Here is a 25465-nt window from a genome sequence, read left to right as displayed (position 1 = left end):
TTTCTTTGTGCCTTGAATAAATCTTCCCTGTGTTTAAATCAAATCACAATGTATTAAGTATTTTCTATTTTCCTAATCAATAGGTTCTCTGGTGAATATTCAAGCTGTTTTAATAATCATAAAATTATAATTTCTACATGTACTCATACATACATACAGACACACAGACTCACACACTCCTGTTTAGGCTTCTAGATTTAGTGAAAAATAAAGGAGCTAGAATGACTGTACTCTGAACTAGAAGAGTTTCTATCATATTCTGTCATAGAATACACTCTCTTCACTTACTAGTGCTATGGCTATGATCAGTAGCACATCTACACAAAGACTAATATACATTCAAAAGCTTAATATTATTATGATAATGTGTACTGCTGTCATTACTTCACACATTCCAGTCTGCTTTCTCAGTAAATAGCATCTTAACCTCCATCTCTATCATCACTATAAATATAATTTACTTAGTAAATATGTCAGTACACACATACCCAACAGAGTTGAATATTGTGGAATGTACATGTTACAGATGAGAAAACTGAGATCTACCTCTGGAAGTTTTAATGGCAAGTGCTGGCATCTGGTTTCAGCTCTAGATATGTCTGTATGATTTAGTACAATAATTGTCATTCCCCATGTGAGTTATAATGTAAAGAAGGTATTACATTTAATAATGTATGGAACTTTCCTGATTGCAGAGTCTTTTGCATATGAATACAATTATTTAATTATTCTGTGATATACATCTTAGCAAATTAGAGGAAAAGCAATGTTGATCTCAACCAGTTGTGGATATTAAATGCACTTCTCTGTGACAGAGCTTAGCATTAGTATCCATTTCTATATGACTGGGCTTAGCATTATTATGTATTTCTATATGACACAGCTTAGCATTCTGATGCATTTCTATATAACATGGCTTAGCATTTTTCTGTGTTTCTATATGACATGGCTTGGCATGTCATATAGAAATGCTTGGCATTCACTCTGTGAGCTGTTGCTATTCACATGATCATCATTGTAAATTTTCATGACTGAAAGAAGACAAGGAAATAACTTGTTCAACATTATAGTCAACCATCTACAAATGCTAGCAAAGTCAGAATGAAAACCTGTTTCTGGTTAATCATAGGGTTCACTAATCTTTACATCTTCATCTTAAAGAGTCTACTTCCTGGGCAATAAGTGACCACATATGGCAGTGGTCACTGAATGATGGAATCTAATGTTAGTTGTTGGTTTGTTTTACTGCCTTCCAGTTACATTATGGAGCTATAAAGCCATGCTAAATATATTTGAATATGGATGCATTTTGCTATGAATTATGATTCCAAGTAGCATGGAACTCACTGAAGCCCACTTAGCACATTCATATACTTATTAAACATGACCATTTGTGAATCTGAGATGTAATTTACAGTGAAAGTTCACAAAGCTCTCAGCTTTGAGGAAAAGGGCAGGCATCTGTCTTATAATAATTGGAATTCATAACACAATATACTACAGTTGTCCTGCATCTGTTAAAGGCCAAAAACTTATTAAAGCAAATTATAAATTACAGAAATTTCCTCTGAATAAAATAATCAGTCAATAATATGAAACATCACTAGAAGAAATCAGCTAAAGAATCAACAGTCTTACAGATTGCAGGAATCCACAGACATCTCGGCCCAGGCCATGCTACATATGACGTTAGATACGTCTAGTATTTTGAATTTTATTGAGCAAATATTTATTAATGATGGAGACATCAACACACTCAGAGAACACATCTTTCTATAGTCTCTGCTTTGGTGGTCATCAACTTTCCAATCACTTTGCATGGCTTTGCAATCTTCAGAATGGGACTAATAAAATTTATGCATAGAGATTTAGGTTATTGGCCAAATCTAGATGGTATGTAAGTTAGAGAAACACTTGTGAAGAACTGTAAAAAATATACTGTGTGCTTTCATTTACTGTAATATAGGGAATGACCATCTAATCCAGTGGTTTTTAACCATCTTAATGCTGTGGCCTTTAAATACAGTTTCTTGTATTGTGGTAATCCCCAACCATAAAACTGTTCTTGTTGCTACTTCATAGCTGTAATTTTGCAAATGTTATAAATCCTAATGATATGGAGGATGGCCTTAAGCAACCATAGTGAAAGGGTCATTTGACTCCCAAAAGGGTCATGACCCATAGATTGAGAACCACTTGTCTAAGCTAATTCATAGGTTAATGGTTAGGACAAAACATAACAGTATTACCACAAGAATATTTATATTTGGTGGTTGATAATTGTAGATACTATCTATGGCAAATGTTCTAGTATGTGTTGCTTAACTAGTCATAGATAGCATTATCATTCCACTTTATTAGAAGAGAAAACTGTAGCTAAGAATGTGATTGAGAGAACTCTTAGTCTGGAGATGGTCAGCTTTTTCCTTACCCAATTCCAACTTGTATTCTTGATGCTTATACAGTATGTTTATACTGACCAGAGAATACTTTGGTGGAGATTTTAACCAAACTGCACAAATGTGGCAATATGTCCTTCTGTCATTGTGGCAAGAGTTCTTTAAAAAGAATGTGTTTGGGCCTCAGTATAATGAGATGCAGTAGTTTTCTAAGGAGACCACACGGTACTATGAAAGGCCCTTCTGGGTACCAGGAACCGTATATTCTAGCTACAATCATATACATTACAGGTGTAATCTTTGCTGTTTCATACATTTACAAACTACTTTTCACCTCCCTTACGATTATAAGATTTCAACTATTTGTATAGTCTAATCACTCAGCATATAATTGTAGAAAGAAAAATAAGCTATCTGTATTTTAATTTGTTTAAAAAAAAAGAAAAGGAAGAGAAAATAGACAGTGAAAAATTATCCAGGAATCCAGAAATGTTTTCTGGAAACAATTCTTATTCATGGGCAATTTCTGTAAGAAAAGGCACTTATATCATGAGAAAAGCCAGCTAATGCTGTTTCAAATTAAGTCTGTTTATTCAGTATTTGGTCCACCACATTCTGTACCATTTTATCAATAATCTTTGTTTTTAGCATGTACTTTAAGGCAGATTATATTTTGGGGTGTTACATAAGGTATGTGTAAGAGAGAAAGAGAGAGACAGAGACAGAGAGTGGGTCTGAGACAGAGAGTGGGTCTGGGGGTACATTGTATATATGCTTTTCATAGAAGGAACATGAGTGAACATAACAGACAAAAACTGCAACCATAGTAGAATTTTAATTCTAGCATCTGGATTCACAACCTAATAGGAGAAAATGGAAATTTTAAAAAAGAAACCAGAAACCATATTACAGAAAAGTAAGTAATGATTGTACCACAAATAACAAGAAATGAAAGATTGTAACTCCAGAATTGTAAGCTGGCCTAGACCAGATGGCTTCCAGAAGAAGAGCAAGACCTCAAAGGATGTGTAGGACTGAGAAGGTAGCTGGCTTTGCCTCAGATTTTAGAGTAGGGACAGTATCATATGCAAGCTTATGACATAAAATTCTGTACAAAGTCAGAGATGATGACCAAAGTCAAAGAGCCAGGAGGAATACCAAAGGAAAAATGAGAGGAAAGAGGAAAGGCAAGTGATAACACTAAACACAGAAGAGCCTTGAAGGTCAGCTCAAAAGAAGGCATTTTAAGTTGATTTAGAAGGCAATGAGAAAGCAATGGAGCAAGTGTGGCAGGAATTGGGCAACTACTATCAAAGAACCTATCAAAATGTTCGGGCATGATTTGTTCTTAATAAAGCTCTGGAAGTCGCAGCTCCATTGTCCTCGGTACGGTCACAGATTATGTTGGTTGGCAATTTTACATTAGCTCCCTAATTACTGATCACTCTCAGAGGATTTTCCTAGACAAACACACACCTGACCAAGGGAGAATTCAACTCATTTCCAATATTTCTGAATGCCCTCTGCTCCACTACTTCCCTCCTATATCAGGGCCCATGGTTTTTCCACATCAGGAGGAAAGAACTGTAGAAACTGGGGCATTAGCAATATGTTTGTTTTACAGCCTTCCTTAATCTTGCTTTTGGCTCAGGTTTAGTATTTATTTCAGGTTACCGTAGCATATGGTTTTGTACATTTCTTTTGCGGAATGATTCCTGAGGTTTTAAAACTATTATACTGTACATTTTTCTATTATATAGGTCCCTCCAAAGTCTTGTATTTTCCATAAATCCCATTCATTTGTCCTTATCCATAGCTTCATGTCCTATCCTTTGTTTCTCTATTTAGAGGTAATCTTTGTTTTCAAAATGTTCAAAATTGTAGAGGAGACCAGCAACTCCAATGAGAAATGTCCATTGTAAAACTTAACACAATCTGTGTGTCTGTGTGTGTGTGTGTGTGTGTGAGTGTGTGTGTGTGTGTGTGTGTGTGTGTGTGTGTAGGCTTAGGAACCTATTATAGCATGGCATTAATAAGACATTTTGCAAGAGATGAAATCTCAGAGTTTTCAAGCAAATAGATCAAGGGCAGACACTCAGGGTGATGTGGGCATGTTGTCCAAAAGCACAGAGACCTAAGCAAAGAAGCTTGGCAGTTACTAAGTCAAGAAGGAAGATCTATTGATATCATTGAGTTTAGATATACCGGAGGAAATGACAAAAAAAAAAAATGATTCAAGCACAAGTGTACTGCCACAGTCCTCAGGAACACCACATTCATCTCGGAGGAGCTTAGATTTCAGCCCCATGAGAGGAGGAGACATTGAGTCATTCTAACAGAAAGGATAAGATTTGAATAAGGGTATTAGGGCAATAGGACCTTCACTGCTACCCTTCTTCTGATCCTTTTATCCATTCTGTTCTCTCATCTGCAACTAAAGCTGGATCTCTCCAAGCTCAAGAATTCTCCCCATTGTGCAGCTTCTGGCTCTTGCTGATTGTGGAGCCTGCCTGGGAGATCCCGAGATGCTGATTGATTGGATTTCATTCCACTATCGTGCGTGTAATTTCATGCTTCCAAGTGACAGAAATTTTCTGAAAATTCTCCAATCTCCCCAAATTACTTAGTGTTATATATTTATTCCTGGCATCGTTGGACTCTAAATAACCCAGTTTTAAGATAGAATGCTTGGCGCATGAAGTTCTGGTCATCAAGATTCAACAATTACTTTGATTGGCTCTTTTCAGAATGTAAGAAACTATCCCAAAAGGGGAAAAATAAGAATATGTCAGATGAAAAAAGGAAAAACTGCCTCAATGCTTTCTTGAAGTGCCATGCATCTTTCTGCAAGCAAGGAGACAGCTGGTTCTTCTTAGCATGGCAGAAAACTCTAAGGAGTAAAATACCAACATGTACCCAAAGATAAACAGGCCAAATGGTTATTTCAAGAAAAAAGGTATATACTTGGATAAGATCCAGCAACCGTCATAACAAAATCAGAGTTTATTGAAATACATTCCCCAAGTCTATCCTGGTTAATATTGCCAATAACATACTTAAGTAACCTTTATAGGTGGAAGCACTGACAGAATATTGTATACATTGAGCATTCTCTGAATGCTGTTTTCTACTTTAACATTATTCATTATTCCTTCTGAATATTTTGGGATTTGTAGAAAAAAATAAAAGAATACTACTGAGAGTTCCTACATAGCTCACAATTAATTCTCCTGTTAATAAACTCATACCTTTAATGTATGTATTACAATTAATGAACCAATAATGTTTTGCATTTTTATTATCAATCTAATAAGGTCCAAATGAATTTATATTGACTTGGAATTGGTCTTATTTCTTTGCTTTTTAAATAGTATCAGTTTGTTTTAGATCACATCTGGGCTCTGTTGTATTTATTCATAAATGTCCCTGTTGGCTCCTTTAGGCTGTGGCAGTTTCTCAAACATGATAAAGTTCCACAGCCTTGAGGAGTGTGAGCCAGATAAGCCATTTTATACAATGTCCCTCAGTTGAAATCTTGTTTTCTAGTTATTAGACTGACATTACATATTTGGAAAAGGTAAAACATGGAGAGAAAAGGCCATTTTCATTACGTCCACAGTATGTAGCTTCAACTTTACTTATGTTGTTAAATTTGATTGCTCAAATAAATGTGTGTGTGTGTGTGTAGCCACCAGCACTTTCTATACTGAGAAATTATAAGCTTATATCAATATCTGCAATACTGATTCATTGTTAGATACCTTGCTATAGCCTATTTGTGGTTAAAGGAAAAATACCTGGTTTTTCCTCTTTACATTCATTTACTCAAACACTCAATATCAAGTTATAGTAGGTTAAGATCTATGGACCCTGTGACTATAGAAGCTTAGGCAACCACTTCTACCTACCATGTCATGACCCAAAAAACAAAAACCATGCCCTCCTTGGCTTTGTGAAGCAACTATACTAATAGGAGTCCAATGCTTACACAGAATTACACTCTTTACTCTCAGCTATATTTCTTAAACAGGAAGAAAGCTGCAAAATCATATTGGTTCACGTGGCATAACTGTGTGTTGAGTAGGTTGTATTTCTCTTATAGATCATTGTTAGAATTTTCACCTTTGTTTCTACTTGAACTGAAAGGGGACGGGAGTGGTATGAATATGCTTAGCCCATATGAGGAGGTATGACTTTATTGGAGGAGATGTAGCCGTATTAAAGGAAGTGTGTCCTTTAACAAGGACAAGTGTGGAGGAGAGATTTTGAGGATTCATATATATTCTCAGTCTGGTCAATATGATCCAGAATCTCCACCTGGCTACCTGGGAAACATGGTCAACCTCTGGCTGTCTTCAAATCAAACCATAGAATTGTTGAAACCATGTATTCTTCATGGTGTTATGCTTCCCACCATGATGATAATGCATTAAACCTCTGAAAATGTAAGTCAGCCACAATTAAATCATGGCCTTCATAAGAGTTGACTTGGTCATGGTGTCCCTTCACAGCAATGAAACCAAGACAGGGACTGTGTGGCGATTGGTGGGTGGGCTCTGATGAGAAAACGAAAGATGGATCTCACTGATGTACTTTGTTTTTTATTAGATATTTACTTTGTACATTCCAAATGTTGTTCCCTTTCCTGGTTTCCCCTCCAAAAAGCCTGGCCCTAGTATTCCCCTACACTGAGGCATAGAGCCTTCACAGGACCTAGGGCCTCTCCTCCCATTGACGACTGACTAGGCCATTCTCTGCTACATATACAGATGAGTCCCACCATGAGTCCCACCATGTGTATCCTTTGGTTGATGATTTAGTCCCTGGGAACTCTGGGGGTAGTGGTTAGTTCATATTTTTGTTCCTCCTATTGGGCTGCTAACCCCTTCAACTCCTTGGGTACTTTCTCTAGCTCCTTCATTAGAGATCCTGTGCTCAGACCAATGGTAGGATACAAGAATCCACCTTTGTATTTGTCAGGCACTGGTGGAGCCTCTCTGGAGACAGCTTTAACAAGCTTCTGTCAGTAAGCACTTGTTGGCATCCACAAAAGTGTCTGGGTTTTGTTGATTATATATGGGATATGCCCAGGTAGGGCAGTCTCTTGATGGTCCTTCCTTCAGCCTCTGCTCCACCCTTTGTCTCTGTAACTCCTTCCATGGATATTCTGTTCCCCCTTCTAAGAAGAATCAAAGTATCTATGCTTTGGTCTTCCTTCTTCTTGAGTTTCATGTGTTTTAAAAATTGTATCTTGGGTATTCTGAGCTTCTGGGCTAATATCCACTTATCAGTGATTACATATAATGTGTGTTCTTTTGTGATTGGGTTACCTTACTCAGGATGATATTTTCTAGTTCCATCCATTTGCCTAAGAATTTCATAAATTCATTGTTTTTAATAGCTGAGTTGTGTAAATGTAGAACATTTTCTGTATCCATCCCTCTGTTGAGGGGCATCTAGGTTCTTTGCAGCTCTTGGCTATTGTAAATAAGGCTGTGATGAACATAGTGGAGCATGTGTCTTTATTACATGTTGGATCATCTTCTGGGTATATGCCCAGGAGTGGTATTTGTGGGTCCTCAGATAGTATTATGTCCAATTTTCTGAGAAACCACCAAATTGATTTCCAGAGTGGTTGTACCAGCTTTCAATCCCACCAGCAATGGAGGAGTGTTCCTCTTTCTCCACAACCTCGCCAGCATCTGCTGTCACCTGAGTTTTTGACCTTAGCCATTCTGACTGGTGTGAGGTGGGATCTCAGGTTTGTTTTGATTTGCATTTCCCTGATGATTAAGAATGTTGAAAATTTCTTTAGGTGCTTCTTGGTCATTCGATTTTTCCCAGTTGAAAATTCTTTGTTTAGCTCTGTACCCCATGTTAAATAGGGTTATTTGGTTCTCTGGAGTGTAGCTTCTTGAGCTCTTTGTATATGTTGGATATTGGTCCTCTATCAGATATAGGATTGGTAAAGATCTTTTCCCAATCTGTTGGTTGCCATTTTGCCTTATTGACAGTGTCCTTTGCCTTATAGAAGCTTTGCAATTTTATGAGGTCCCATTTGTCAATTCTTGATCTTATAGCACAAGCCATTCGTGTTCTGTTAAGGAATTCTTCCCCTGTGCCCATATGTTGTTCGAGGTTCTTCCCCACTTTCTCCTCTATAAGTTCAGAGATGTACTTCTAAAAATCTAATAGATAAAAAAAAAAGGCAAAGTCTAGTGATAAAAAGACTCCAGAGAAAAAGAAGTTAGCATGAACTCACTTGATAAGAGTGAGTAGCTAAGGGCTGGTGAGATGGCTCAGTGGGTAAGAGCACCCGACTGCTCTTCCAGAGGTCCAGAGTTCAAATCCCAGCAACCACATGGTGGCTCACAACCATCCGTAACGAGATCTGGCGCCCTCTTCTGGAGTGTCTGAGGACAGCTACAGTGTACTTACATATAATAAATAAATAAATCTAAAAAAAAAAAAAAAAAAGAGTGAGTAGCTAAGAGTTGGTTATGTTTTTAAAATCATGCCAAGGTTTGCAGACAGATTGAGTGTGCTGTGTAAGTGAAACAGGGAAGCCAAGGAAAATTTTGCCCTTATTAGATATGTGAGAACCCCAGCTGCAACCTATAAAGACTGCAGGATAAGCAGGTATTTGCTTGTTTGTTTGTTAGATTATAGGTGATAATGATCAAAAAATAAATTTTTGTATGTCAAATTTGAAATATTTTAGTAATTCAAGAAAAAAATGGTTTCTAACCAAGAGATGGCCACAGATAGAAGAGGTAAGATGCAATCTAAAGTGTTTATTTTATATTACTTTTATGTGTATGTATACATATGTGTACCTGTGTGCATAGGTTTGTAGAGGCGGTTACTTGTATGTGCTGGTATGATGCAGACCAAAGTTCCACACTGAATGTAGTTCTTCAGGGTACTGTTCACCTTAATTTTGAGACAGAATCTCTCACTGACCTGAAAGTAGCTGATTCATCAGGGGAAGGCAGGAGACTTCGACCTCTGCCTCTTCAGCACTGAATTGCAAATGCTTGGGACCTCTTATAACTTTGCATATGTCAGTTCAACTTCCAACCCAAATGTTTGAAAAGCATTCTACTGACTGAGATATTTTCCAATCCCAAAATTAGTTAGTGTACTTTGTTAATATAAGCGACCCACAGAACAGACCTACAGAAGTAACAAGATTGAGCCATTTGCACTTTGTGAGAATCCATCAGTTTTCTTCTCATATTTCCTCTATGGTGTTCACTGAGAACAAATATGCTCAGAAACTCATTTGTGATAACATTAAAGTGAGGTGAAGTCTATCTATCTTCCCTCTATCTGTCTGTCTGTCTATCTATCTATCTATCTATCTATCTATCTTACATTCCAACCACTCTCCCTTTTCGGTCAATCACTCACATAGTCCCCCCTCCCCATTCCTCCCTTCCCTTTTCCTCTGAAAGAGTGTTCTCCCTTCATATCCCCTTCATCCTGGTGCATCAAGTGTCTTCAGGGTTAGGTGTATCCTCTCCCATTGAGAACAGACAAGGCAGCCCTTTTGGTGAATGGATTCCACAGACAGGAAGTATCTTTAGGGACAGCCCCAACTCCTGCTGTTAGGGGACCCAAGGCAGAATCTCTTAACTGAGGCATCTGGAGGTGGTATCAACATGGCTCACCATTACTTCTAAATCAGTTTCTGTGAACTGCTTCTCTGTTTGCAGTCATGTCACTGTTCTGGAATCTTTTCTATTTTGCTTTGTTTGTTAATCTTAGTGTTGTTAATTTTGCATGTTCTGCTTTTACTAACATGTTTATGAATTCTCTAAAGTAAATCTTACTTCATAGACATTATGGATAAATCATACTTGGTACATGATGACCATGAGTATTTTAACTATTTAATATTCAGACTTGGTAAATTCAGTCATACCATTTGACCTCATTAGCCTTGGAATCTCATTTGTATCTGGGGTTAATAGAACCTACTTAAACTATGAGGAAATTTTGTATAATTTTTTTTCATGTTTTCAGATGTTTTTCACATGTATTATCTCATTCCTTTCCAATTCCAAATGACAATTATAAATATCCTCCATAAAATAACTCAGGAAGATGTATGATTGTGCACAAGTATACAAGTTATTGGTCTTTTTTTCTGTGACAAAATACTCTGACATAAACAACTTCAGGATGGAAAAGTTTGTGCTGGCCCAGTGTTACAGGATACTGTTCATCTGGCAAGGAAACCATGGAGGCAGGAGGATGAGGCAGCTGGTCCTATTGCAACCATAGTCACAGATGCAGAGGGTCTGGGAGTAAGGGAAGAAAGGAGGAATAGAGGGAGGAATGGAGACAGAGAGGGAGGAAGGCATGGTGGATCTCAACTAGTTTTCATTTTCTCCATTTCCATTTTCATTCAGGACCCCAACCCATGCTAAAGTGCCACCCACAGTTAAGGTTCATCTTTCAACCTTAATATGATACAGATAATTTTTACAGGCATTCCTAGATACTAACCTAATCTAGAGACTCCCTTATAGGCATGCTTAGACTATCCTCCTGTGTGATTTTAGATCCCATGAACTTCACAGCATTAACCACTACAGTAAGACCATTTACAAGGGGGGGGGGCATGCCTTTGTTCTTTTTAAGATACTAAGAGCTTTTTCAACCCTCTCACAATCAAATAGAAGAAATAGCTGCAGAGCTTCCTAATTGCAGGGCTTATACTAAAGGACTGAGAGACACAGAGAACAAATTCAAATATAACAGGAAAAACAGGAATTTACTTAACAGAAATTATGTAAAGCTTAGACCTATATGCCAAGCTCTTGTACTAGTCAAGTAGGAGATGCCCAATAAACATCAACCACATCAAGAGGCTTTTGAGTAGTTGCAATTGAAGTAAGTATGCTTGTGCCAATTATTTATACATCATATTTACGTTGTAAAGATTGCTTTCTAACAAGACATGATTCTCATCAAGTCAAGTTGAGCATACAGAGCCTACCCTTCTTTTATCTGAGATTTCATATATTCTTTTAACTTGACTGAAAATGTGGATTCCTCAGAGGTATCATGCATAGAGAATGGAAGAACTCATTCTGAAGGATACAGAGCTATTTGGGGGGATACAACTCAAGGACAGACAGGTAGACAGCCACAGGAAAGAAAGTACACCAAAAGAGGGTGAAGATATAAGGAACGCCAAAGTTTCCTCTTCAATCTTGCTTGAGAATAGCCCTGAACATTTGTGCCATTGTTGTCTTCTGTTCTCTTCATAGCAACTTTCTCCACTGCTTGATCCAAATTCTATAAACTATCCACTCATTACCTCTCTAATTTTAGCTTAGTATTTTGTTGATGCTGTAGTTACTTGTGAATTTTCATTGTTCTTAGATGTTTGTTTGTTTTTGACATCCTCCCAGCGCCAAAATGAGTCCAATATGAACTGATGTAGGACAGGCTCAATTCCAAACTCTTGATGAATGGCTTATGATTGACTTAGTTTGCATTTGGCCACCACAGTCACAGTGTAAATGTGGCTACCCAAAATGTACATCGACAAGGAGAGCATTGCCTACAGAGGTTAAGATGACAACTGAGAGAGACAGATGAACATACTGTGTACCTAGAAAAAGTTGACAGCACCTGGACAGGAGTTATAGTATCTACTGGCCCTATTCCTGCGAAGTGGAAATTTTAGGGTATCTATTCTCTATTTACACATATAAAAAGTAGACACTTGGAGTTCACTCATTTTGCACATATTAAATTTGCTGAGAGTACTAATAGATGTGTAACTACATGGTGGGAAATGGTAATTTTCATCATATACACATATTCCGATTCTACAACCATGAGGCAAAATGTAACCAAGTGTTATACTACATACAAATTTCAGGCTGTTGTGTACAACAGTGATGTGCTGGGCCTTGAATAACAGACTATAACTATTTGAGAATTGTCATAGAGGCTTGAGAAAAGTAGTATATTGTGGAAATTTGAGTTGAAATCTAAACGATAACTAATTAGTTAGTGACAGCTAACTAATTAGTGATTGGTGAGTCAGAAGCCTTCTAAGGTAAAAGGACCACATCAGAAGCTGGAGCAAGGCAGTCCTAAATAGTAGAGAGGGAGGAAGAGGCAAATAGCAATAAAAGTGGGCAGGAACTTGATCCTGCCATCAGACAAGAAGATAAGAAATAATGTTTTTTATCCTAAGTACAAACAAGTGTTGTCTTCATAGTGTGTAACTGAGAAGATTAATTTGGTTAATGTACTGGCTGGTTTTGTGTGTCAACTTGACACAGCTGGAGTTATCACAGAGAAAGGAGCTTCAGTTGAGGAAATGCCTCCATGAGATCCAACTGTAAGACATTTTCTCAATTAGTGATCAAGGGGGAAAGGCCCCTTGTGGGTGGGACCATCTCTGGGCTGGTAGTCTTGGTTCTATAAGAGAGCAGGCTGAGCAAGCCAGGGGAAGCAAGCCAGTAAAGAACATCCCTCCATGGCCTCTGCATCAGCTCCTGCTTTCTGACCTGCTTGAGTTCCAGTCCTGACTTCCTTTGGTGATGAACAGCAGTATGGAAGTGTAAGCCGAATAAACCCTTTCCTCCCCAACTTGCTTCTTGGTCATGATGTTTGTGCAGGAATAGAAACCATGACTAAGACAGTTAACATGGTCAAATACTAATTTATTATAAAGGACTTAGAGCTACAGTATGGACAGTAGATCAAAGAAGAGCAACATTAAGTAGAAGAATAAATCAGGAGATAATATACTGGCCCATAAATTAATGAATGTGTTGATAACATGATAATGGAATTGGCCAAGAAGCAGCCACTACAAAAAGTCTTTACCCCTGTTCTCACCTGACTCTTTGGTCCTGGGCCATTAAAATAGGCCAAGGAAAGTCATTCAGACACAAGAGCAATAGTTGAGCTTGAACTAATTCAGGTTATGAAAGTTTTTACCCAGGAAAAAGATTAAGATGGTACCAATTTTATTTGGTACCATGATGTAGAGTTAGTGCAAAGGCAAGTGCTAAAGCAGTATGATAGTTAATAATAATGAATCAAGATGGAAAGGAAAAATCATCTTCTGGGGCAGAAAATGTCAAATTTAAATTCAAAAGCAAATGTTTGGAGCTGCCACAATATTCTCCCTTAGCGGTTTTATTTACTTTACTATGAAACATTATGTATAGACACAGCCTCTTTATAAAAAAATGCACCTCTTTTTTTCCTACTCAAAGAGCACTTTCTTTTCAGCGTTTAAAAGAAAGGTGCAGATGAAAGACTAAGAAAAAATTATTTGCCAACCCAAAGAAAACTCAGGAGCCCAAGTATGCAGGAGCACATGCTGTATCTTTTATTTTGCAGCAATAGCCAAGGGTTTTATCTCTGCAGGAGCCTGCTCAGAAAATCCTCTGATCTCTAATGAAAGCCATTCCACTCCTGAACTTGCTATCAGAGGAAAGCTGGCAAGAGTAAAACTGCAACCTCTGGGGACCACGAGATGAAAATCCCAAATTCCCCCAAATGCTCACCTTTCTTTAGAAGAGGGTGGTAAATGTCAATTTAAGGCCTCAGACAAATTGCTTAGGCCCTTGGTATCTAAGTTTCCTCATCTACAAAATGAGAATTTAAATGAAGGTTGCTTATGAGATTTTAGATAGATAGATAGATAGATAGATAGATAGATAGATAGATAGATAGATAGATAACAATGATTAACTAAATGGTGAAATGTACTGATTATATACTTGAATTGTGTTGAAGAAGTATTAAAAAAGTATAGCAAAGTAAAAACAAAATTCGAGGCTTTTGGGCCTAGGCTTGGGAGTGTGGCTTTTGTGGTTTAGTGCTCCAGGTGCTGGTCATAAAACAGATAGCGACATTCCTTCCTCCACCCACCCGCTTCCTGGGTTCAAAGAGTGTTCATTCAAAGAAAGGCACCCTGACCATTACTGGAACCTGCAATGCAAATGCTATCTTTAGGGGCTCTTAGATTGTTAGGGGCTCTTAGAAACTGTCTTGAGAGATAACCTGACACTTGTGACTTTGCACTTCCTTGTGACTCTTAACTGGTATTTTTGGTATTTTCCAACAACGCCCTCCCCACCTCCTTGAGTTGCGGTTTCTTCCTTTAAATACCCCCTTATCCAGCTACTCGGGGCACCATGGTCCTCTACCCCTGCGTGGTGTATGGCCATGGGCCCGAGAGCGCTCTTGAATAAAAATCCTCTTGCAATTTGCAGCAAGACTGTTTCTTGTGGGTGATTTTGGGGTGTCGCCTCTCCTGAGTCAGAACATGGGGGAGTCCTCACTTTGTGGGTCTTTCAGTGTCATGGCTAGTTTTTTTTTTTTTTTAAACAGGACCCAACTTTTTTGGGGGTTTGCTTTTATTTTTTATTAGATATTTTCTTTATTTACATTTCAATCTATCCCGAAAGTTCCCTATACCTTCCCCCCACCACCACAGCCCTGTTCCCCTTACCCACCCACTGCCACTTCTTGGCCCTGGCATTACCCTGTACTGGGGCATATAAAGTTTGCAAGACCAAGGGGCCTCTCTTCCCAATGATGTCTGACTAGGCCATCTTCTTCTACATATGCAGCAAGAGACACAAGCTCTGGGGGTACTGGTTAGTTCATATTGTTGTTCCATCAATAGGATTGCAGACACCCTGAGCTCCTTGGGTACTTTCTTCAGCTCCTCCAGTGGAGGCCCCGTATTCCATCCAATAGATGACTGTGAGCATCCACTTCTGTATTTGCCAAGCACTCTCATAGCCTCACACGAGACAGCTATATCAGGTTCCTTTCAGCAAAATCTTGCTGGCATACGCAATAGTGTCTGGGTTTAGTGGCTGTTTATGGGATGGATCCCCAGGTGGGGGAGTCTCTGGATGGTCCATCCTTTTGTCCTAGCTCCAAACTTTGTCTCTGTAACTCCTTTCATGGGTGTTTTGTTCCCTATTTTAAGAATGAAATATCCACACTTTGGTCTTCCTTCATCTTGATTATCTTGTGCTATGCAAATTGTATTGGGTTTTCTAATTACTGGGCTAATATCCACTTATCAGTGAGTGCATATCAAATGATTTGTGATTGGGTTACTTCACTCAGGATGATATCCACCAGATACATCAATTTGTCCAAGAATTTCATAAAGTCGTTGTTCTTAATAGCTGAGGAGTACTCCATTGTGTAAATGTACCACATTTTCTGTATCCACTCCTCTGTTGAGGGACATCTGGGTTCTTTCCAGCTTCTGGCTATTATAAATAAGACTGCTATGAACATAGTGAAGCATGTGTCCTTCTTACCGGTTGGAACATCATCTGGGTATATGCACAGGAGAGGTATTGCTGGATCTTCAAGTAGTACTATGTCCAATTTTCCGAGGAACAGCCAGACTGATTTCCAGAGTGGTTGTACAAGCTTGCAATCCCACCAGCAATGGAGGAGTGTTCCTCTTTCTTCACATCTTCACCAAAAGCTGCTGTGACCTGAATTTTTGATCTTAGCCATTCTGACTGGTGTGAGGTGGAATCTCAGGGTTGTTTTGATTTGCATTTCCCTAATGATTAAGGATGTTGAACATTTTTTCAGGTGCTTCTCAGCCATTTGGTATTCCTCAGTTGAGAATTTTTTGTTTAGCTCTGCACCCCATTTTTAATGGGGTTATTTGAATTTCTGGAGTACAGCTTCTTGAGCTCTTTGTATATATTGGATGTTAGTCCCCTATCAGATTTAGGATTGGTAAAAATCATTTCCCACTCTATTGGAAGCCTTTTTGTTTTATTAACAGTATCTTTTGCCTTACAGAGGTCCCTGAGTTCAATTCCCAGCAACCACATGGTGGCTCACAACCATCTGTAATGGGATCTGATGCCCTCTACTGGTACAAAAATGTACATACAGAAAGAGCACTAACTAGTACATAAAATTAAAAGTGAAAAAGGCTAGTTTTATGCCAACTAAACACAAATTTGAAACATTGCCTCCCTAAGATCCTGCAGGAGGAAATCTTGTATTTTCTTTTCTTTTTTTTTTTTCTTTTTTTTTTTTTTTTTTTTTTTTTTTGCGGGGGGGTGGGGGGGAGGTGGTTTTTGAGACAGGGTTTCTCTGTATAACCCTGGCTGTCCTGGAATTCACTTTGTAGACCAGGCTGGACTCGAACTCAGAAATCCACCTGCCTCTGCCGCCTGAGTGCTGGGATTAAAGGCATGTGCCACCATGCCCGGTTGTAAAGTATTTTCTTAATTGGTGATTGTTGTAAGAGGACCCAATACATTGTGGATACCATCCTGGGCTTTTATTACTGGGTACTGAAAGGAAGGAAGGGCTTTTGGCTTAGTCTTATTATATCTTGTTTTGTCCTGTTTGGCTATCATGTTGTGGATCCCTGCTCTTTTCAGAAGAGGAAATGGAGGGGCCGTGGATCCACAAAAGAAATAGGGTAGGGTAAAAGCCGGGAGATCTGGTGGGCAGGGTTACACTGGGATATCTGGTGGGAGGAGAAACTGTGGATGGGATATACTGTATGAGAGATGAATCTATTTTCAGTAAATTTTTTAAAAATTAAAAAGCAAGCCAAAAAGGCCATGAGAAGCAAGCCCATAGAAGGCACTCCCCTGTGGCCTCTTCATGAGCTCCTGCCTCCAGGTTCCTGTCCAGTTGGATTCCTGCCTTGGCTTCTCTCAATGGAGTATGATTCAGGATATGTAAGCAGAGTAAACCCTTTGCTTCCCAAGTTGCTTACGGTCATGATGTTTCATCACGAAACCATGTTTTGTGGCCTAGAAATAAAAGTAAGAATGATGGTATCTTAGAGATGAGAGTCTAACTCTACAATGAATTTCCTTGTCACATAAAAGTCATGGTTGATATAATTCATGGTCAAGAACATATAGATTCTTCAAGGAAGACAAGTTGGCTAAAATGTGACCAAAAGTTTTCCTCTTCCCATTCTTAAGTATTTTCAAGCTGATATCCATGGCGACTTCATCATCAAAACAGAGATAATTAATGGCATATGTAACTGTGATGATAAATCCAATGGCAATTCTCTGTCCTCATCTCAATAGATTATTTAATGGTGCTGAACTAGGACCATTGTTGTCTCCTCCTTTGGAGATTTCTATAGCTACTTGTATTCTCATGCTAATTAGGTCCCCCTCCCCAAATTGTTTGTAGTGTCCCGCCCTCAGTTTGTTCTGACTGGTATATTAAGATGCAAATAGCCAAGGGCTGGGCAGCTAAACAGAGGCAAGGCTTGAGGATTCCTGGGCAAGAAACCAAGGAAAGAAGAAGATCTCCACTCTGGGAGAAGGGGAACCAACATGTCATGTCTAAAAAGGTGCAGGACAGAGAACAGAATTGCCATGTAGGAACTGGGGAAGAGTGGCCCCAGGAGGGCTGCCCAACTGGGTCTGGGCAGCTAAGATGAAATGTAGATTTTAATAAGTAATGACTTGGGAATGTTGGAGGTTGATCAGATCTCAGGGAGCAGCCATTGAGCTGTTTAAGGCATATAAATATATAAAGGCTGTGAATGTGTATTTCATTCAGGAACCCAGAACTGTTGGGGCATGTAGCAAGGAACACACTACCGCCTTATCGATTTGAAGCTGGAAGTGTAGAAGTTTTAAAAAGTATAGTATTTCACCTTAGAAGATGATAACTAGGTAGATGATTGTTGGTGTAGATGTCTCTCTTCTCCCTCAACCCACACTACCAAAAATGCAAAGCCTGAGAAAAGACATGTTCTAGCATATTTCCTAAAGTCAACCAATGCCTTACTTTCTGTCTCAGCGAGTAGGACTGAGAAATGTAATATATTCTTCTCCTGTGAGATCTATTGCTTTCTAATAAGAAAGAATAGGATTATTAGCTCTGATATATTGATTGTATAGCAACTGTGAGACAGACAACACTATAAGCTGTGATGTCAGGCATACATTTGCACTGACAAGTCTTGTCTATAGATGAGAGACCATACCATTTGCTTTTACCTTCAAGCAAATGAATATTGATGAGTAGTCTGTAATAATGACTTCTCTCCTTTTGAGTTCTATTCAGGGCTTATCTTGTGCCAAATCATCAACCAGTTTGTTGCAGAGAACTGAGACATCCACTTTCCAGAGTAGCTCCTCTAGAGCATGTGCAATGTCTTCCATCTAGCCCCTGTGCTATCAAGTGTTTCCCTGTCCTTCCTTAAACACCCACCTTATCTCTGTAACATCTTTGGGAACAAGATCTATTTTTTTAAAAAGATGTATCTTCTTTTTTATTTCTCTAAACCTCAGATTCTGATCCTATACTTTGAGCCTTCTAGGAACTTTGGAGAAACTGGTCTAATTAACAAATCTCCCCCACCACCACCATTTATTAAGCACAAAGGGTGATTCAATGGGTACTGGTAAAGGACATGAGCTCATACATTTCAGTCAAGATCCCAGACTTGCTGATAATAGGAACCTGCACAACACAGCTCAAGGCTTTCTTGTAGGGAAATTCCTAAAGGACCATTTCTCTCCATCCATCACAGGGTACCACCTTGGTCTCAGGGTGACTAGATGACACTTGCCTTCCTCTCCAAGATCCCATAGTCATCTTTTCTCTGAGAACTCATCTTTTTTCTTTCAATCTGAACATCCCAAATAAATTTACTATTCATCAGATGATGGGGCCTTACATTAGAAAGGAGAAATGAGTCATGAAAGTTAAGGCCATATGCTGCTTGTCACCGTACCCATAGTTTACCCAGTCTCAGGTTAGCCAGTCTTTGCCACTGTGACATTCATACCGTAACCTCTCTTCTCTGCCTGGCTCTTCTCTTTATGCTGCCCTATGTGCTTGACTTTTCTGTCAATTTGAACTAGTACTTTTTCACTTTAGGGGTGTTGCTGGTTCTGTTAAAGGCCCCTCATTGCTCGGAGAACTGCTAACCCCACACAAATCCTCTCAGTGATGTTTATGAAATATTTCAGTTGAACTCAAAGATTTTCTCCAGGCCAGCAATTATTGTCATTAACATTTAGATAAGTTGGCTGTTTCCTACACTGTATTATTCTGTGTTCCATTACCTCATAATGAAACAAGAAAGGAAGGGTTGAAAAATTTCAAACCAAATGGTCTTTGCTAATGAACTTGACTGCTTCATTTAGATATTCGTTCTATATTCTAATTTGCTAGCCCCAGCCACATATTCTCCACACTCTTTCCTCTATGGAACCCCTGTGCTCATTTATTTTTGTGCCAAAGAAGGACTCAGTCCTGCTTCTTTATAGGAGAGATGGCTGAATCATGTAAGCTTCCAATTTACATTGTTTTGCTGTGTGTTACTCTGATCGCATGATGTTCATTGAGCTCTGAAATCAGATAAAATGAGTATATATATATAGATATAGATAGATATAGATATATATGATAAAATTATATATATATATATATATATATATATATATATATATATATGTATATATATATATCAGTTTAAAACAATAGAGAATAGACACATGGATACAAGCTGGTGGAGCAGAAAAAAAAAATGCCATGAGTTTAGAGTTAGAGATTGGAAGAATAAAAAGCATTCAGGGTGCTATATACACCTCCTAATATGATGCTTTTCAGATATGATAGGTGCCAGTTTCAGGGGTCTGTGCTGGACTTCCTAATTCCTGGTTGCTTACATTAAAATGGCTGTGCCCTAGCAGAAGCATAATTTACTATAAGTAATTTTACTCCAATTGCGTTTTAGTTTGTTTCCTTGTATATTTATAGGATCCAAAATTGTAAAAATGTATTCATTAGTTTCACTGTTATTGTTACTAAGTAACTAACAAAAAGCAACTTAAGGAAGGAAGGGTTCATTTTGACTTACAGTTTAAAAAGGATGCTATCAGTCATGGCAGCACAGGCATGAGGCAGCTCATCCTGTTCAATTCATTGTTAGGAAGTAGAAAGTGAACAGGAAGTAAGAGACCAGGCTATGAGACCTCAAGGCTCATTTCTTTTATTTTTTTTTAATTTTTTTAATTAGGTATTTTCTTCATTTACATTTCAAATGCTATCCCAAAAGTCCCCCAGTCCCCCTCACACACACCCCTACCCACCCATTCCCACTTCTTGGCCCTGGCGTTCCCCCTTACTGAGGCATATAAAATTTGCTAGACCAAGGGGCCTCTCTTCCCAATGATGGCCGACTAAGCCAACTTCTGATACATATGCAGCTAGAGACACAAGCTCCGGGCTCATTTCTAATAACATACTTATTTCACCAGGGTTTCATTCCAGGCTCTATCTCATAAAGGTTTCAACATCACCAACCCTTGGGAAGAAGTACTCTAGCACATAAGCTTGGAGGGAGATCTCAAAATGTAACCACAGTACAAGTACAAAGGAAGAGTGCTTAGTTGTGCTTGCTTTAAAGATGTCTCTTTTCTCTGTCTCTTTTACAACTCACACACACAATAAGAGAGAGAGAGGGAGAGAGAGAGAGAGAGAGAGAGAGCAAGAGAGAGCTGAATTAACTGAAATAAGTTACAGAGTTGATAATGAGATTAATTCCCGTTTTAAAATCCCTTACTAGCTACTGAAGTAAACCACTAGAGTGGGTGGGTAGGGAAGCAGGGTAGGGGGAGGGTATAGAGGACTTTGGGGATAGCATTTGAAATGTAAATGAAGAAAATACCTAATTAAAAATTGGAAAAAGTAAAAAAAAAAAAAAAGAAAGAAAAAAGAAAAAAAAGTTTCATAACTTGATTGAAAAATTTTCTCTTGCCTGTGAATTCCTCAAGAGTAGTGAGGCATTGCTTTCTGGAGCCTTGGCCTCATTTGGCCTCTCTGTTGCCTTTCCTAAAAGCAAGGATGATGTCATAAAACTCCTGTCTGCAGGGATAATAGAGACAACATATAATTTGTTATTTATCCCAGGATACTTTTATGGAACTATGGCTAAACCTACAGGCATCATCCTTGATTAATGGGAAAGTATAGTCACTCCCAGGACACCTTATAGTCATAAGTCTGCAACATCAAGCACCAGGTATATGGGTTCAGGGTTTGGTCTAATATTTCTTAGTTTGTGACCTTGGCCTCATTGTCCACCAAGGCCTAATTTGTCTGCACTGATGTATTACTTCAAGCAATAAAAACAAACAAGATATTCTTGGTAGAGTGATTCAAACACTGTAAACTGATAAATATAAAGAGGGCTTTCCCAAGGAGATTCATGTACTAATGTTCAATATAAACTGGCTCTATGTATTTTCAGAGGAATAAATTCAATAGAGACACGGTAGCCAGATTTTTGCCATTTCCTTGGGAATGCCTCAGCTTAAGATATCTTTTCACCTTCTCTGATGTCAAGGCCCATGTGGCTATTGTCCCTCATTCTTTTCTGCTTTCTTATCCAGCTATTCTTTCACATTGAGTTGTTATCACCTCCTCTAAGAAGCTTTCTTAGATTTTTCTTTTATACCCAGAAAACATTCCTCTCTCCAGACTCCTACAGAACACACCCACCCAGTGTTCAAGTACTTCTTACCTATGTTATTTTTCTACTTGAGTTATATTAGATTTGTAAGTCAAAGATAATCTGAAGCAGTAATTAGACACTTTTTTTTGTCTTACCCTAAGACTACTGCTCTGCTTTGTAGATGCTGAGACTCCCGTTATTTCTCAGTTATATTTTAGCTTACAGAACAGAAATCAAACTCTAAATGATCAAAATAGGAAGAGTTATCTGAGCTCACTCAAGTAGAATCAGAAGGAAAGGAAAAAGGGGTACATGTATGACGTCAAGGTTCCTGATTTTCGCTGCTTAGGGACAAAACCATGGATGACTACAGAAGCAAGAAACTAGGCACATATTTTGCTTGTTTGTTTGGTCGGTTTTGTTTTGTTTGTTTAGCTTAGCTTAGCTTAGCAAACAGAAAAACAAGTAAACTTTCTCTTGAGCCAGGGCCTTGAGCCAAGGATGATAGGCTAATCTCTCTGTCAAGCTCAGCCAGGTTAGCTATAATATAGCCCATGGCAGTAACTATTGCAACTAAGGTTTGAAACAGTGATAAAGTGGTGATGATCAGTGTAAATTCTACAAATTGTCCTACAGAACTTTTTGCAATCAGGAAATGTTCTACACAGCACTGGTCAGTACTGGGGCCACTAGCCAGGTGTGGTTAATTAATTCATTTAAGGCCTGTGGGTATAACTTGAGAATGAAATTTTATTTTCCTTAATTTAAATCCATTTATACTTAAGCAGCAGATGTGTTTGGTAATTAATATATCAGGAAGAACAGAAGAATGGCTGGAGTACAAATTGAATCCCAGTTAGGATCAGGTTCCCCTAAGACATGTGAGCTATATAGGATAGAGGGAAGAAGATAGGGACTTTGGATCTTTCTGAGAATGAATGATGAGATTAAAGGTTCTTCCATAGCATTGCTGCTCATGGTGTGTGCACAGACCACAAAATAGGCATATCAGAAAGCAGACTTTGATCTCAAAATGGTGGTATGTATACTCAGTAACCAGAGTCTTAGGGACGCTGAGGCTAGATAGTCAAAAGTTTGAAGACAACTCTGTTAACAGGCTGAGATATGTCATCAAGAAGGAGGAGGAGAAATAAGTAGAAAAGAATGAGACAAATAAAAAATGAAGGAGATAAATGAACCCTTATCTCACATAATCATAATTTTTTATCTATTATATGCTTGTTTGAGATAGGATCTTGCTATGCACCCAAGGGTGGTGCCTAACTTTTGTTGACTGTTTTGCTTCAGCATCCTGAGAATTAGAATTATAGGTGTGAAACTTTATAGCCAACTAGAGTCTGTAATAAAACAGGATCTTCCTCCACTGTTTAACCTATGGTTTGTGAATGTTTGTGGATGGAAGCACCCTGATTCCCAGCTGGGTTCAGCTATGAACTACATGGTAGTGAGTTACCAAATGCTTACCTTACCCCATGAGGTTATTGTGCTACTTTCAGTGAGATAGGATAAAGTGCTTAGCATAGTCCACAACATCTCATTTTGTTCATGAAACCATGCTTTTCCTGGCCTTCTGTCTAGGGCAGTGTGACTTATGCCTCTAATATATTCTATAATGTTAAACTAACAGACAGAAATCATTACAGATAGATTAAGTTATTAAATATCTCAGAAGCTAACAAAACATAAATCAGTTGGGATAACATTATTTGAATGAATGAATGAATGAATGAATGAATAGATATAATTATTCCACATGTACTATCAAACCAGTATCCAATTTTTCTCTTTTGGTTTAAGTAATTTCTTACTTTGATCCTTTTGCCCAGACCTTCTTTCTTAGGAGAAAAGTTAGGTATCATTTGGTAAGCCACCGTTGAGCTCTTGGTTTGCAAAGCATTGCAAATTCCCCATGCCCCTGAATGCATGCCCTTGCCCCAGCTGTCTCTAAAGGTACCTGTAAGCAGAGAAGGAACACTCTTGTGTCTACAACTTGAAGTGCTTGGCATGTGATATCTGTTGATCACCCTCCTATCCATGCCCTCAACAGTTGTGCAGATTTTCAGCATTTTAAGTTAAACCACAATGGGATCATGATATCACTTGCTTTCTACCACAAGGCTTGATACACCTACCTCCTTGTGTCCATTACTTGTTTTGTTTCTGTTCTAGGAGATACCTGAAATCACAGTTAGCATTTCTATATTTTAAATGTCCTCGTAAAGATCAGTAAGTGAAAAACTCTAGTTAGGGGCTTATGTCTCAGTGTGAGTTAGAGAACAAATACTTCCCCAATTGTGCAGAGTAGCCATCCTTGGCCTAAGGTGATACCATTTGGGAGCTAACAAGTAGAGAATGAGCACATGTCTACCATGCTACTTTATCGATAATAAACGTGACCTAACTAAATAGACTAATCTATTCAATAATGTTATCATCCAAAGCATCATATGGATATGCATAACATGTGCATTCCTTATTATTTCTGACCACTGTTCCTTAACTCACAAATGCTTGTTTATTATATGTGAAATGCAATATAAGGAAATGACACAAGCTATGTAGTCACTGACTTCCACACACAGCGAAAAGAAGACCAACCAAAACAATTAGGCAGTGATCCAGTACTACTGAACTCAAGAGAGTTGCATAGCCATTAGCCAGACAAGAACAGGATGATTCCAGAAGGAGAAAGAACAGTGTGTCCACATCAAGTGATAGTTTTAACTTTTCCTTTTTAGAAAAGATGCATCATAAAGCTTTTTACTCTTTTAAATATAAAATAATTTGAATCTCTAGATTCTTTGTCCATAACACAGTTTCACTGGACAACATATAGAGATGAGATTCGAGATAATGGATGGTTGTCTAGAAAGTCACACAGTGTCCTAGTAGCTGAACTAGATGCTATTCATGTCTTATCTGCTCATCAGCAAAGCATCCTGACCCAGACTCCAGGCAGGTATTTCATATTCCTGGTGACACTGTCTCTTCTAGCCTCACCAAACACACATGTACAAGCAGTACTCCTCAGGCAGATGCAGGTCATTTGTCAACAGACTGTATATAATGATTGTTTTCTATGAAAAAGAATTTTAAAAATTAAATTGGAAAGTTCTTGGCTTATTCCCCACCTGGCACCCACACTTACTCAGCTTCCCAGAATGCTTAGGCTGAAAGGAGCTTAATTAAAATCAAGTCAACAGAGCACTTGCTGAGAAACTAAAAAGACAACACAAACAAATTAGCCCTTTTTCCATTCTCTTCCTTTTTGCTGTTTTGTTGCTCTCAACCCAACTTTTGAGTCATCCTCAGAATATATATACTTAACCACCAACATTTTCATTTCCTGACCTTGTACAAGCTGACTACATACTTGACATTTTGAAAACTTAACATTTTTTATAATTATGATGTGTCATGATTATTAGAAGATGGTAAAAGAAGAAACAAGTATTGCATCTGGAATTCAAACCTAGGTCCAAGTCTTTGTGTTAGAGATAACAGGTTTTATGTGGAATGGGAAATATTTCCAATACTCGACTGTGCCCATAGCAGC

The sequence above is a fragment of the Mus caroli genome, unplaced genomic scaffold (genome assembly GCF_978045245.1).
Source record: "Mus caroli unplaced genomic scaffold, Mus_caroli_1 scaffold_8, whole genome shotgun sequence".
Lineage (NCBI taxonomy): Eukaryota > Metazoa > Chordata > Mammalia > Rodentia > Muridae > Mus > Mus caroli.
Note: the sequence above shows the minus strand (reverse complement) of the source record.